Source organism: Schistocerca gregaria, unplaced genomic scaffold (assembly GCF_023897955.1).
Source record: "Schistocerca gregaria isolate iqSchGreg1 unplaced genomic scaffold, iqSchGreg1.2 ptg000414l, whole genome shotgun sequence".
NCBI classification, from domain to species: Eukaryota; Metazoa; Arthropoda; class Insecta; order Orthoptera; family Acrididae; genus Schistocerca; species Schistocerca gregaria.
In genome coordinates, this window is record NW_026061847.1 from 1,148,011 (window position 1) to 1,164,636 (window position 16,626).

Below are 16,626 nucleotides of genomic sequence, written 5' to 3' on the forward strand. Positions count from 1 at the left end.
CGCGATTCTATACATCGATGTCCAGCGTAACTATCTAGAAGGGTGTATTTGTGCCTCGGTCACCGGATGTTCGCGCTTTGTCAGTCTAGTTTTCAAATCTGACGCAAAACTGACAGTTAATTTTATTCCTCCCATACTCTCAATTACGATGGAACACACATTCTGCGATGGTTTTCAGAACATCGTCTTCCTTCTGATTTATCTCCAAGTATCTATTACTGCCTGGGTCACCACATGAACGTTACCCTGCGAGTAAAGTTTCTGGAATCCGACGCAAATTTGACAGTTAATTGAGACATTCCCACCATCCTAATGACGATGCAACACAGAAATTGCGTCGCGATTGAATACATTGGTCACTAGCCGACTTATCTCCGATTGTCTAACGCTGCCTCCTACCAGATGGATGTACAATTTGGCTGTCAAGTTTCTTGTCTCCGACTCAAAACTCTCAGCTAATTCTCACCGTCAGATCCTGGTATGGACGATGGAACACACAAATAGCGTCGCGATTCAGTACATCGTTGTCTAGCGTAACTATCTATAAGGGTCTATTGGTGCCTCGGTCACCGGATGTTCGCTCTTTGTCAGTCTTGTTTTCAAATCCGACGCGAATATGACAGTTAATTTTATTTTCTCTCATCCTCTCAATGACGATAGAACACACATACTGCGATGGTTTTCAGTACATCGGCTATTAGCAGATTTATCTCCGAGCATGCCTGGGTCACCACATGATCGTTGTCCTACGATAAAATTTTCGGGACTCCGACGCAAATTTGACAGTTAATCGCGACTTTCCCACCATCCTAATGAGGTTGCAACACAGAAATTGCGTCGCGATTCAATACATTGGTCACTAGCCGACTTATCTCCGAGGGTCTATCGCTGCCTCATACCAGATGGACGTACTGTTTGGCAGTCAAGTTTGTTTTCTCCCTCTCATAACTCACAGTTAATTCTTACCGTCAGATCCTGGTATTGACGATGGAACACACAAATAGCGTCGCGATTCAATAGATCGATGTCCAGCGTAACTATTTACAAGGGTCTATTGGTGCCTCGTTAACCGGATGGTCGCGTTTTGTCAGTCTAGTTTACAAATCCGACGCAAAACTGACAGTTAATTTTATTTTCTCTCATCCTCTCAATGACGATAGAACACACATACTGCGATGGTTTTCAGTACATCGGCTATTAGCAGATTTATCTCCGAGCATGCCTGGGTCACCACATGATCGTTGTCCTACGATAAAATTTTCGGGACTCCGACGCAAATTTGACAGTTAATCGCGACTTTCCCACCATCCTAATGAGGTTGCAACACAGAAATTGCGTCGCGATTCAATACATTGGTCACTAGCCGATTTATCTCCGAGGGTCTATCGCTGCCTCATACCAGATGGACGTACTCTTTGGCAGTCAAGTATCTTATCTCCCTCTCATAACTCACAGTTCATTCTTACCGCCAGATCCTGGTATTGACGATGGAACACACAAATAACGTCGCGATTCAATAGATCGATGTCCAGCGTAACTATCTACAAGGGTCTATTGGTGCCTCGGTCACCGGATGGTCGCGTTTTGTCATCTAGTTTACAAATACGACGCAAAAATGACAGTTAATTTATGTTCTCTCATCCTCTCAATGACGATGCAACACACATACTGCGATGGTTTTCAAAACATCGTCTTCCAGCAGATTTATCTCCAAACATCTATTACTGCCTGGGTCACCACATGATCGTTGTCCTACGAGTAAAGTTTCGGGAATCCGACGCAAATTTGACAGTTAATTGCGACATTCCCACCATCCTAATGCCGATGCAACACAGAAATCGCGTCGCGATTTAATACATTGATCAAAAGCCGACTTATCTCCGAGGGTCTACGCTGCCTCATACCAGATGGATGTACAATTTGGCTGTCAAGTTTATTGTCTCCGACTCAAAACTCACAGCCAATTCTTACCGTCAGATCCTGGTATCGACCATTGAACACACAAATAGCGTCGCGATTCAGTACATCGATGTCTAGCGTAACTATCTACAAGGGTCTATTGGTGCCACGGTCACCGGATGGTAGCGTTTTGTCATCTAGTTTTCAAATCCGACGCAAAACTGACAGTTAATTTTATTTTCTCTCATCCTCTCAATGACGATAGAACACACATACTGCGATGGTTTTCAGTACATCGGCTATTAGCAATTTCTCTCCAAGCATCTATTACTGGCTGGGTCACCACATGATCGTTGTCCTACGAGTAAAGTTTCGGGAATCCGACGCAAATTTTACAGTTAATTGCGACATTCCCACCATCCTAATGCTGAGGCAACACAGAAATCGCGTCGCGATTTAATACATTGGTCAAAAGCCGACTTATCTCCGAGGGTCTACGCTGCCTCATACCAGATGGATGTACAATTTGGCTGTCAAGTTTCTTGTCTCCGACTCAAAACTCACAGCCAATTCTTACCGTCAGATCCTTTTATCGACCATTGAACACACAAATAGCGTCGCGATTCAGTACATCGATGTCCAGCGTAACTATCTAGAAGGGTCTATTTGTGCCTCGGTCACCGGATGGTCGCGCTTCGACAGTCTAGTTTTTCAAATCTGACGCAAAACTGACAGTTAATTTTATTCCTCCCATACTCTCAATTACGATGGAACACACATTCTGCGATGGTTTTCAGAACATCGTCTTCCATCAGATTTATCTACAAGTATCTATTACTGCCTGGGTCACCACATGAACGTTCCCCTGCGAGCAAAGTTTCGGGAATCCGACGCAAATTTGACAGTTAATTGAGACATTCCCACCATCCTAATGACGATGCAACACAGAAATTGCGTCGCGATTCAATACATTGGTCACTAGTAGACTTATCTCCGAGGGTCTAACGCTGCCTCCTACCAGATGGATGTACAATTTGGTAGTCAAGTTTGTTTTCTCCCTCTCATAACTCACAGTTAATTCTTACGGTCAGATCCTGGTATTGACGATGGAACACACAAATAGCGTCGCGATTCAATAGATCGATGTCCTGCGTAACTATCTACAAGGGTCTATTGGTGCCTCGGTCACCGGATGGTCGCGTTTTGTCATCTAGTTTTCAAATCCGACGCAAAACTGACAGTTAATTTTATTTTCTCTCATCCTCTCAATGACGATAGTACACACATACTGCGATGGTTTTCAGTACATCGGCTAGTAGCAGATTTATCTCCAAGCATCTATTACTGCCTGGGTCACCACATGATCGTTGTCTACGAGTAAAGTTTCGGGAATCCGACGCAAATATGACAGTTAATTGCGACATTCCCACCATCCTAATGACGATGCAACACAGAAATTGCGTCGCGATTCAATACATTGGTCACTAGCCGACTTATCTCCGAGGGTCTAACGCTGCTTCATACCAGATGGATGTACAATTTGGCTGTCAAGTTTCTTGTCTCCGACTCAAGACTCACAGCTAATTCTTACCGTCAGATCCTGGTATTGACGATGGAACACACAAATAGCGTCGCGATTCTATACATCGATGTCTAGCGTAACTATTTACAAGGGTCTATTGGTGCCTCGGTCACCGAATGTTCGCTCTTTGTCAGTCCTGTTTTCAAATCCGACCCGAATTTGACAGTTAATTGCGACATTCCCACCATGCTAACGACGTTGCAACACAGAAATTGCGTCGCGATTCAATACATTGGTCACTAGCCGACTTATCTCCGTTGGTCTATCGCTGGCTCATACCAGATGGACGTACTCTTTGGCAGTCAAGTATGTTTACTCCCTCTCATAACTCAGAGTTCATTCTTACCGTCAGATCCTGGTATTGATGATGGAACACACAAATAGCGTCGCGATTCAATAGATCGATGTCCAGCGTAACTATCTACAAGGGTCTATTGGTGCCTCGGTCACCGGATGGTCGCGTTTTGTCATCTAGTTTACAAATCCGACGCATAACTGACAGTTAATTTATGTTCTCTCATCATCTCAATGACGATGGAACACACATACTGCGATGGTTTTCAAAACATCGTCTTCCAGCAGATTTATCTCCAAGCATCTATTACTGCCTGGGTCACCACATGAACGTTCCCCTGCGAGTAAAGTTTCGGGAATCCGACCCAAATTTGACAGTTAATTGAGACATTCCCACCATCCTAACGACGTTGCAACACAGAAATTGCATCGCGATTCAATACATTGGTCACTAGCCGACTTATCTCCGAGAGTCTATCGCTGCCTCATACCAGATGGACGTACTCTTTGGCAGTCAAGTATGTTTTCTCCCTCTCATAACTCACAGTTCATTCTTACCGTCAGATCCTGGTACTGACGATGGAACACACAAATAGCGTCGCGATTCAATAGATCGATGTCGAGCGTAACTATCTACAAGGGTCTATTGGGGCCTCGGTCACCGGATGGTCGCGTTTTGTCAGTCTAGTTTACAAATCCGACGCAAGATTGGCAGTTAATTTTATTCCTCCCATACTCTCAATTACGATGGAACACACATACTGCGATGGTTTTCAGAACATCGTCTTCCAGCAGATTTATCTCCAAGCATGCCTCGGTCACCACATGATCGTTCTCCTGCGAGTAAAGTTTCGGGAATCCGACGCAAATTTGACTGTTAATTGAGACATTCCCACCATCCTAATGACGATGCAACACAGAAATTGCGTCGCGATTCAATACATTGGTCACTAGGCGACTTATCTCCGAGGGTCTATCGCTGCCTCATACCAGATGTACAATTTGGATGTACAATTTGGCTGTCAAGTTTCTTGTCTCCGACTAAAAACTCACAGTTAATTCTTAGCTTCAGATCCTGGTATCGACCATGGAACACACAAATAGCGTCGCGATTCAAAACATCGATGTCTAGCGTAACTATTTACAAGGGTCTATTGGTGCCTCGGTCACCGGATGTTCGCTCTTTGTCAGTCTAGTTTTCAAATCCGGCGCAAATTTGACAGTTAATTCCGACATTCCCACCATCCTAACGACGTTGCATCACAGAAATTGCGTCGCGATTCAATACATTGGTCACTAGCCGACTTATCTCCGAGGGTCTATCGCTGCCTCATACCAGTTGGACGTACTCTTTGACAGTCGTGATTGTTTTCTCCCTCTCATAACTCACAGTTAATTCTTACCGTCAGATCCTGGTATTGACGATTGAACACACAAATAGCGTCCCGATTCAATAGATCGATGTCCAGCATAACTATCTACAAGGGTCTATTGGTGCCTCGGTCACCGGATGGTCGCGTATGTCATCTAGTTTTCAAATCCGACGCAAAACTGACAGTTAATTTATGTTCTCTCATCCTCTCAATGACGATGGAACACACATACTGCGATGGTTTTCAGAACATTGTCTTCCAGCAGATTTATCACCAAGCATGCCTGGGTCTCCACATGATCGTTCTCCTGCGAGTAAAGTTTCGGGAATCCGACGCAAATTTGACAGTTAATTGCAACAATTCCACCATCCTAATGACGATGCAACACAGAAATTGCGTCGCGATTTAATACATTGGTCACTAGCCGACTTATCTCCGAGGGTCTAAAACTGCCTCATACGAGATGGATGTTCAATTTGGCTGTCAAGTTTCTGGTCTCCGACTCAAAACTCACAGCTAATTCTTACCGTCAAATCCTGGTATCGACGATGGAACACACAAATAGCGTCGCGATTCAATACATCGATGTCTAGCGTAACTATCTACAAGGCTGGTCACCGGATGTTCGCTCTTTATCAGTCTAGTTTTCAAATCCGACGCAAATTTGACAGTTAATTGCGACATTCCCACCATCCTAACGACGTTGCAACACAGAAATTGCGTCGCGATTCAATACATTGGTCACTAGCCGACTTATCTCCCAGTGTCTATCGCTGCCTCATACCAGATGGACGCACTCTTTGGCAGTCAATTTTGTGTTCTCCCTCTCATAACTCACAGTTAATTTTTAACGTCAGATCCTGGTATTGGCGATGGAACACACAAATAGCGTCGCGATTCAATAGATCGATGACCAGCGTAACTATCTACAAGGGTCTATTGGTGCCTCGGTCACCGGATGGTCACGTTTTGTCAGTCTAGTTTACAAATCCGACGCAAGATTGGCAGTTAATTTTATTCCTCCCATACTCTCAATTACGATGGAACACACATATTGCGATGGTTTTCAGAACATCGTCTTCCAGCAGATTTATTTCCAAGCATGCCTGTGTCACCACATTATCGTTCTCCTGCGAGTAAAGTTTCGGGATTCTGACGCAAATTTAAGAGTTAATTAAGACATTCCCACCATCCTAATGACGATGCAACACAGAAATTGCGTCGCGATTCAATACATTGGTCACTAGCCGACTTATCTCCGAGGGTGTAACGCTGCCTCATACCAGATGGATGTACAATTTGGCTGTCAAATTTCTTGCCTCCGACTCAAAACTCACAGTTAATTCTTACCGTCAGATCCTGGTATCGACGATGGAACACAAAAATAGCGTCGCGATTCAATACATCGATGTCTAGCGTAACTATTTACAAGGGTCTATTGGTGCCTCGGTCACCGGATGTTCGCGCTTTGTCAGTCTAGTTTTCAAATCCGACGCAAATTTGACGGTTAATTGTGACATGCCCACTACCCTAATGCAACACAGAAATTGCGTCGCGATTCAATGCATTGGTCACTATCCGACTTATCTCCGAGGGTCTATCGCTGCCTCATACCAGATGAACGTACCCTTTGGCAGTCATGTTTGTTTTCTCCCTCTCATAACTCACAGTTAATTCTTATTGTCAGACCCTGGTATTGACGATGGAACACACAAATAGCGTCACGATTCAGTACATCGATGTCTAGCGTAACTATCTACAAGGGTCTATTGGTACCTCCGTCACCGGATGTTCGCGCTTTGTCAGTCTAGTTTTCAAATCCGACGCAAATTTGACAGTTAATTGTGACATTCCCACTACCCTAATGACGATGCAACACAGAAATTGCGTCGCGATTCAATACATTGGTCACTAGCCGACTTATCTCCGAGGGTCTATCGCTGCCTCATACCAGATGGACGTACTCTTTGGCAGTCATGTTTGTTTCTCCCTCTCATAACTCACAGTTAATTCTTACCGTCAGATCCTGGTATTGACGATTGAACACACAAATAGCGTCCCGATGCAATAGATCGATGTCCAGCATAACTATCTACAAGGGTCTATTGGTGCCTCGGTCACCGGATGGTCGTGTATGTCATCTAGTTTTCAAATCCGACGCAAAACTGACAGTTAATTTATGTTCTCTCATCCTCTCAATGACGATGGAACACACGTACTGCGATGGTTTTCAGAAAATCGTGTTCCAGCAGATTTTTCTCCAAGCATCTATTACTGCCTGGGTCACCACATGATCGTTGTCCTACGAGTAAAGTTTCGGGAATCCGACGCAAAATTGACAGTTAATTGCGACATTCCCACCATTCTAATGACGATGCACCACAGAAATTGCGTCGCGATTCAATACATTGGTCACTAGCCGACTTATCTCCGAGGGTCTAACGCTGCCTCATACCACATGGATGTACAATTTGGCTGTCATGTTTCTTGTCTCCGACTCAAAAATCACAGTTAATTCTTACCGTCTGATCCTGGTATCGACCATGGAACACGCAAATAGCGTCGCGATTCTATACATCGATGTCCAGCGTAACTATCTACAAGGGTTTATTGGTGCCTCGGTCACCGGATGGTCGCGTTTTGTCAGTCTAGTTTACAAATCCGACGCAAAACTGGCAGTTAGTTTTATTCCTCCCATACTCTCAATTACGATGGAACACACATACTGCGATGGTTTTCAGAACATCGTCTTCCAGCAGATTTATCTCCAAGCATGCCTGGGTCACCACATGATCGTTGTCCTACGAGTAAAGTTTCGGGAATCCGACGCAAATTTGACAGTTAATTGCGACATTCCCACCATCCTAATGACGACGCAACACAGAAATTGGGTCGCGATTCAATACATTAGTCACTAGCCGACTTATTTCCGAGGGTCTGACGCTGCCTCATACCAGATGGATGTACAATTTGGCTGTCAAGTTGCTTGTCTCCGACTCAAAACTCGCAGTTAATTCTTACCGTCAGAACCTGGTATCGACGATGAAACACACAAACAACGTCGCGATTCATTACATCAATGTCTAGCGTAACTATTTACAAGGGTCTATTGGTGACTCGGTCGCCGGATGTTCGCGCTTTGTCAGTCTAATTTTCAAATCCGAGGCAAATTTGACAGTTAATTGCGACATTCCCACCACCCTAATGACGATGCAACACAGAAATTGCGTCGCGATTCAATACATTGGTCATTAGCCGACTTATCTCCGAGCGTCTATCGCTGCCTCATACCAGATTGACGTACTGGTTGGCAGTCAAGTTTGTTTTCTCCCTCTCATAACTCACAGTTAATTCTTACCGTCAGATCGTGGTATTGACGATGGAACACACAAATACCGCCGCGATTCTATACATCGATGTCCAGCGTAACTATCTACAAGGGTCTATTGGTGCCTCGGTCACCGGATGGTGCATTTTGTCATCTAGTTTTCAAATCCGACGCAAAACTGAGAGTTAATTTTATTGTCTCTCATCCTCTCAATTACGAATGATCGCACATACTGCGATGGTTTTCAGAACATCGTCTTCCAGCAGATTTATCTCCAAGCATCTATTACAGCCTGGGTCACCACATGATCGTTGTCCTACGAGTAAAGTTTCGGGAATCCGACGCAAATTTGTCAGTTAATTGCGACCTTCCCACCATCCTCATGACGATGCAACACTGAAATTGCGTCGCGATTCAATACATTTGTCAGTAGCCGACTTATCTCCGAGGGTCTAACGCTGCCTCATACCAGATGGACATACTCTTTGCAGTCATGTTTGTTTCCACCCTCTCATAACTCACAGTTAATTCTTACCGTCAGATCCTGGTATCGACGATGTAACACACAAATAGCGTCGCGATTCATTACTTCGATGTCTAGCGTAACTAATTACAAAGGTCTATTGGTGCCTCTCACACCGGATGTGCGTGCTTTGTCAGTCTAGTTTTCAAATCCGAGGCAAATTTGACAGTTCAAAAAATGGTTCAAATGGCTCTGAGCACTATGGGATTCAACTGCTGTGGTCATTAATCCCCTAGAACTTAGAACTACTTAAACCTAACTAACCTAAGGACATCACACACATCCATGCCCGAGGCAGGATTCGAACCTGCGACCGTAGCAGTCGCACGGTTCCGGACTGCGGGCCTAGAACCGCGAGACCACCGCGGCCGGCTTTGACAGTTAATTGCGACAATCCCACCAGACAAATGACGATGCAACACAGAAATTGCGTCGCGATTCAATACATTGGTCACTAGCGGACTTATCTCCGAGGGTCTAACGCTGCCTCATACCAGAAGGATGTACATCGGCTGACAAGTTGCTTGTCTCCGACTCTAAACTCGCAATTAATTCTTACCGTCAGAACCTGGTATCGACGATGGAACACACAAATAGCGTCGCGATTCAATACATCGATGTCTAGCGTAACTATCTACAAGGGTCTATTGGTGCCTCGGTCACCGGATGGTCGCGCTTTGTCAGTCTAGTTTTCAAATCCGACGCAAAACTGATAGTTAATTTTATTCCTCCCATACTCTCAATTACGATGGAACACACAATTCTGCGATGGTTTTCAGAACACCGTCTTCGAGCAGATTTATCTCCGAGCATGCCTGGGTCACCACATGATAGTTCTCCTGCGAGTAAAGTTTCGGGAATCCGACGCAAATTTGTCAGTTAATTGCGACATTCCCACCATCCTAATGACGATGCAACACTGGAATTGCGTCGCGATTCAATACATTGGTCACTAGCCGACTTATCTCCGAGGGTCTAACGCTGCCTCATACCAGATGGATGTACAATTTGGCTGTCATGTTTCTTGTCTCCGACTCAAAACTCACAGTTAATTCTTACCGTCAGATCCTGGTATCGACGATGGAACACACAAATAGCGTCGCGATTCATTACATCGATGTCTAGCGTAACTATTTACAAGGGTCTATTGGTGCCTCGGTCACCGGATGTTCGCGCTTTATCAGTCTAATTTTCAAATCCGAGGCAAATTTGACAGTTAATTGCGACATTCCCACCAGACTAATGACGATGCAACACAGAAATTGCGTCGCGATTCAATACAATGGTCACTAGCCGACTTATCTCCGAGGGTCTATTGCTGCCTCATACCAGATGGACATACTCTTTGCAGTCATGTTTGCTTCCACCCTCTCATAACTCACATTTAATTCTTACCGTCAGATCCTGGTATTGACTATGGAACACACAAATAGCGTCGCGATTCAATAGATCGATGTCCAGCGTAACTATCTACAAGGGACTATTGGTGCCTCGGTCGCCGGATGGTGCATTTTGTCATCTAATTTTCAAATCCGACGCAAAACTGAGAGTTAATTTTATTTTCTCTCATCCTCTCAATTACGAATGAAAGCACATACTGCGATGGTTTTCAGAACATCGTCTTCCAGCATATTTATCTCCAAGCATCTATTACAGCCTGGGTCACCACATGATCCTTGTCCTACGAGTAAAGTTTCGGGAATCCGATGCATATTTGACAGTTAATTGCGACATTCCCACCATGCTAATGACGATGCAACACAGAAATTGCGTCGCGATTCAATACATTGGTCACTAGCCGACTTATCTCCGAGGGTCTATCGCTGCCTCATACCAGATGGACGTACCCTTTGGCAGTCAAGTATGTCGTCTCCCTCTCATAACTCACAGTCAATTCTTACCGTCAGATCCTGGTATTGACGATGGAACACACAAATAGCGTCGCGATTCAATAGATCGATGTCCAGCGTAACTATCTACAAGAGTCTATTGGTGCCTCGGTCACCGGATGGTCGCGTTTTGTCATCTAGTTTTCAAATCCGACGCAAAACTGACAGTTAATTTTATTCCTCCCATACTCTCAATTACGATGGTACATTCTTTCTGCGATGGTTTTCAGAACATCGTCTTAGAAACAGATTTATTTCCACGCATGCCTGGGTAACCACATGATCGTTCTCCTGCGAGTAAAGTTTCGGGAATCCGACGCAAATTTGACAGTTAATTGTGACATTCCCACAGTCCTAATAACGATGCAACACAGAAATTGCGTCGCGATTCAATACATTGGTGACTAGCCGACTTATCTTCGAGGGTCTAACGCTGCCTCATACCAGATGGATGTACAATTTGGCTGTCATGTTTCTTGTCTCCGACTCTAAACTCACAGTTAATTCTTACCATCAGATCCTGGTATCGACCATGCAACACACAAATAGCGTCGCGATTGAATACATCGATGTCTAGCGTAACTATCTACAAGGGTCTATTGGTGCCTCGGTCTCCGGATAGTCACGTTTTGTCTTCTAGTATTCAAATCCGACGCAAAACTCACAGTTAATTTATGTTCTCTCATCCTCTCAATGACGATGGAACACACATACTGCGATGGTTTTCAGAACATCGTCTACCAGCAGATTTATCTCCAAGCATGTCTGGGTCACCAGATGATCGTTCTCCTGCGAGTAAAGTTTTGGGAATCCGACGCAAATTTGACAGTTAATTGCGACATTCCCACCATCCTAATGACGATGCATCACAGAAATTGCGTCGCGATTCAACACATTGGTCACTAGCCGACTTATCTCCGAGGATCCAACGCTGCCTCATACCAGATGGATGTACAATTTGGCTGTCAAGTTTCTTGTCTCCGACTCAAAACTCACAGTTAATTCTTACCGTCAGATCCTGGTATTGACGATGGAACACTCAAATACCGCCGCGATTCTATAGATCGATGTCCAGCGTAACTATCTACAAGGGTCTATTGGTGCCTCGGTCACCGGATGGTCGCGTTTTGTCAGTCTAGTATACAAATCCGACGCAAGATTGGCAGTTAATTTTATTCCTCCCATACTCTCAATTACGACGGAACACACATACTGCGATGGTTTTCAGAACATCGTCTTCCAGCAGATTTATCTCCAAGCTTCTATTACTGCCTAGGTCACCACATGATCGTTGTCCTACGAGTAAAGTTTCGGGATTCCGACGCAAATTTCACAGTTAATTGCGACATTCCCACCATCCTAATGCCGATGCAACACAGATATCGCGTCGCGATTCAATACATTGGTCACTAGCCGACTTATCTCCGAGGGTCTATCGCTGCCTCATACCAGATGGACGTACTGTTTGGCAATCAAGTTTGTTTTGTCCCTCTCATAACTCACAGTTCATTCTTACCGTCAGATCCTGGTATTGACGATGGAACACACAAATAGCGTCGCGATTCAATAGATCGATGTCGACCGTAACTATCTACAAGGGTCTATTGGTGCCTCGGTCACCGGATGTCCGCGCTTTGTCAGTCTAGTTTTTAAATCCGACACAAATTTGACAGTTAATTGCGACATTCCCACAACCCTAATGATGATGCAACACAGAAATTGCGTCGTGATTCAATATATTTGTCACTAGTTGACTTAACTCCGAGGGTCTATCACTGCCTCATACCAGATGGACGTACTCTTTGGCAGTCAAGTTTGTTTTCTCCCTCTCATAACTCACAGTTAATTCATTACCGTCAGATCCTGGTATTGACGATGGAACACACAAATAGCGTCGCGATTCAATAGATCGATGTCCAGCGTAACTATCTACAAGAGTCTATTGGTGCCTCGGTCACCGGATGGTCGCGTTTTTTCATCTAGTTTTCAAATCCGACGCAAAACTGACTGTTAATTTTATTCCTCCCATACTCTCAATTACGATGGAACATACTTTCTGCGATGGTTTTCAGAACATCGTCTTAGAAACAGATTTATTTCCACGCATGCCTGGGTCACCACATGATCGTTCTCCTGCGAGTAAAGTTTCGGGAATCCGACCCAAATTTGACAGTTAATTGTGACATTCCCACCATCCTAATGACGATGCAACACAGAAATTGCGTCGCGATTCAATACATTGGTGACTAGTCGACTTATCTCCGAGGGTCTAACGCTGCTTCATACCAGATGGATGTACAATTTGGCTGTCATGTTTCTTGTCTCCGACTCAAAACTCACAGTTAATTCTTACCGTCAGTTCCTGGTATCAACCATGGAACACACAAATAGCGTCGCGATTGAATACATCGATGTCTAGCGTAACTATCTACAAAGGTCTTTTGGTGCCTCGGTCACCGGATGTTCGCGCTTGGTCAGTCTAGTTTTCAAATCCGACGCAAGTTTGACAGTTAATTGCGACATTCCCACCACCCTAATGACGATGCAACACAGAAATTACGTCACGATTCAATACATTGGTCACTAGCCGACTTATCTCCGAGGGTCTATCGCTGCCTCATACCAGATTGACGTACTGATTGGCAGTCAAGTTTGTTTTCTCCCTCTCATAACTCACAGTTAATTCTTACCGTCAGATCCTGGTATTGACGATGGAACACACAAATAGCGTCGCGATTCAATAGATCGATGTCCAGCGTAACTATCTACAAGGGTCTATTGGTGCCTCGGTCACCGGATGGTCGCGTTTTTTCATCTAGTTTTCAAATCCGACGCAAAACTGACTGTTAATTTTATTCCTCCCATACTCTCAATTACGATGGAACATACTTTCTGCGATGGTTTTCAGAACATCGTCTTAGAAACAGATTTATTTCCACGCATGCCTGGGTCACCACATGATCGTTCTCCTGCGAGTAAAGTTTCGGGAATCCGACCCAAATTTGACAGTTAATTGTGACATTCCCACCATCCTAATGACGATGCAACACAGAAATTGCGTCGCGATTCAATACATTGGTGACTAGTCGACTTATCTCCGAGGGTCTAACGCTGCTTCATACCAGATGGATGTACAATTTGGCTGTCATGTTTCTTGTCTCCGACTCAAAACTCACAGTTAATTCTTACCGTCAGTTCCTGGTATCAACCATGGAACACACAAATAGCGTCGCGATTGAATACATCGATGTCTAGCGTAACTATCTACAAAGGTCTATTGGTGCCTCGGTCACCGGATGTTCGCGCTTGGTCAGTCTAGTTTTCAAATCCGACGCAAGTTTGACAGTTAATTGCGACATTCCCACCACCCTAATGACGATGCAACACAGAAATTACGTCACGATTCAATACTTTGTTGACTAGTCGACTTATCTCCGAGGGTCTAACGCTGCCTCATACCAGATGGATGTACAATTTGGCTGTCATGTTTCTTGTCTCCGACTCAAAACTCACAGTTTATTCTTACCGTCAGATCGTGGTATCGACTATGGAACACACAAATAGCGTCGCGATTCATTACAACGATGTCTAGCGTAACTATTTAGAAGGGTCTATTGGTGCCTCGGTCACCGGATGTTCGCGCTTTGTTAGTCTAATTTTCAAATCCGAGGCAAATTTGACAGTTAATTGCGACATTCCCACCAGACTAATGACGATGCAACACAGAAATTCCGTCGCGTTTCAATACATTGGTCACTAGCCGACTTATCTCCGAGGGTCTATCGCTGCCTCATACCAGATGGACGTACTCTTTGGCAGTCAAGTTTGTTTTCGCCCTCTCATAACTCACAGTTAATTCTTACCGTCAGATCCTGGTATTGACGATGGAACAGACAAATACGGTCGCGATTCTATTCATCGATGTCCAGCGTAACTATCTACAATGGTCTATTTGTGCCTCGGTCACCGGATGGTCGCGTTTTGTCAGTCTAGTTTACAAATCCGACGCAAAACTGGCAGTTAGTTTTATTCCTCCCACACTCTCAATTACGAAGGAACACACATAATGCGATGGTTTTCAGAACATCGTCTTCCAGCAGATTTATCTCCAAGCATGCCTGGGTCACCACATTATCGTTCCCCTGCGAGTAAAATTTCGGGAATCCGACTCAAATTTGACAGTTAATTGCGACATTCCCACCATCCTAATGACGATGCAACACTGAAATTGCGTCGCGATTCAATACATTGGTCACTAGCCGACTTATCTCCGAGGGTCTAACGCTGCCTCATACCAGATGGATGTACTATTTGGCTGTCATGTTTTTGTCTCCGACTCAAAACTCACAGTTAATTCTTACCGTCAGATCGTGGTATCGACGATGGAACACACAAATAACGTCGCGATTCATTACATCGATGTCTAGCGTAACTATTTAAAAGGGTCTATTGGTGCCTCGGTCACCGGATGTTCGCGCTTTGTTAGTCTAATTTTCAAATCCGAGGCAAATTTCACAGTTAATTGCGACAATCCCACCAGACTAATGACGATGCAACACAGAAATTGCGTCGCGATTCAATACATTGGTCACTAGCCGACTTATCTCCGAGGGTCTATCGCTGCCTCATAACCAGATGGACCTACTGTTTGGCAGTCAAGTTTGTTTTCTCCCTCTCATAACTCACAGTTAAATCCTACTGTCAGATCCTGGTATTGACGAGGGAACACACAAATACCGTCGCGATTCTATACATCGATGTCCAGCGTAACTATCTACAAGGGTCTATTGGTGACCCGGTCACCGGATGTTCGCGCTTCGTCAGTCTAGTTTTCAAATCCGACGCAAATTTGACAGTTAATTGCGACAATCCCACCAGACTAATGACGATGCAACACAGAAATTGCGTCGCGATTCAATACATTGGTCACTAGCCGACTTATCTCCGAGGGTCTAACGCTGCCTCATACCAGATGGATGTACAATTCGGCTGTCAAGTTGCTTGTCTCCGACTCAAAACTCACAGTTAATTCTTACCGTCAGAACCTGGTATCGACGATGGAACACACAAATAGCGTCGCGATTCAATACATCGATGTCTAGCGTAACTATCTACAAGGGTCTATTGGTGCCTCGGTCACCGGATGTTCGCGCTTTGTCAGTCTAGTTTTTAAATCCGACACAAATTTGACAGTTAATTGCGACATTCCCACCACCCTAATGACGATGCAACAAAGAAATTGCGTCGCGATTCAATATATTGGTCACTAGTTGACTTATCTCCGAGGGTCTATCACTGCCTCATACCAGATGGACGTACTCTTTGGCAGTCAAGTTTGTTTTCTCCCTCTCATATCTCACAGTTAATACTTACCGTCAGATCCTGGTATTGACGATGGAACACACAAATACCGTTGCGGTTCAATAGATCGATGTCCAGCGTAACTATCTACAAGGGTCTATTGGTGCTCGGTCACCGGATGGTCGCGTTTTGTCATCTAGTTTTCAAATCCGACGCAAAACTGACAGTTCATTTTATTTTCTCTCATCCTCTCAATGACGATAGAACACACGTACTGCGATTTTTTTCAGAACATCGTCTTCCAGCAGATTTATCTCCAAGCATCTATTACTGAATGGGGCACCACATGATCGTTGTCCTACGAGTAAAGTTTCGGGAATCCGACGCATATTTGACAGGTAATTGCGACATTCCCACCATCCTAATGACGATGCAAC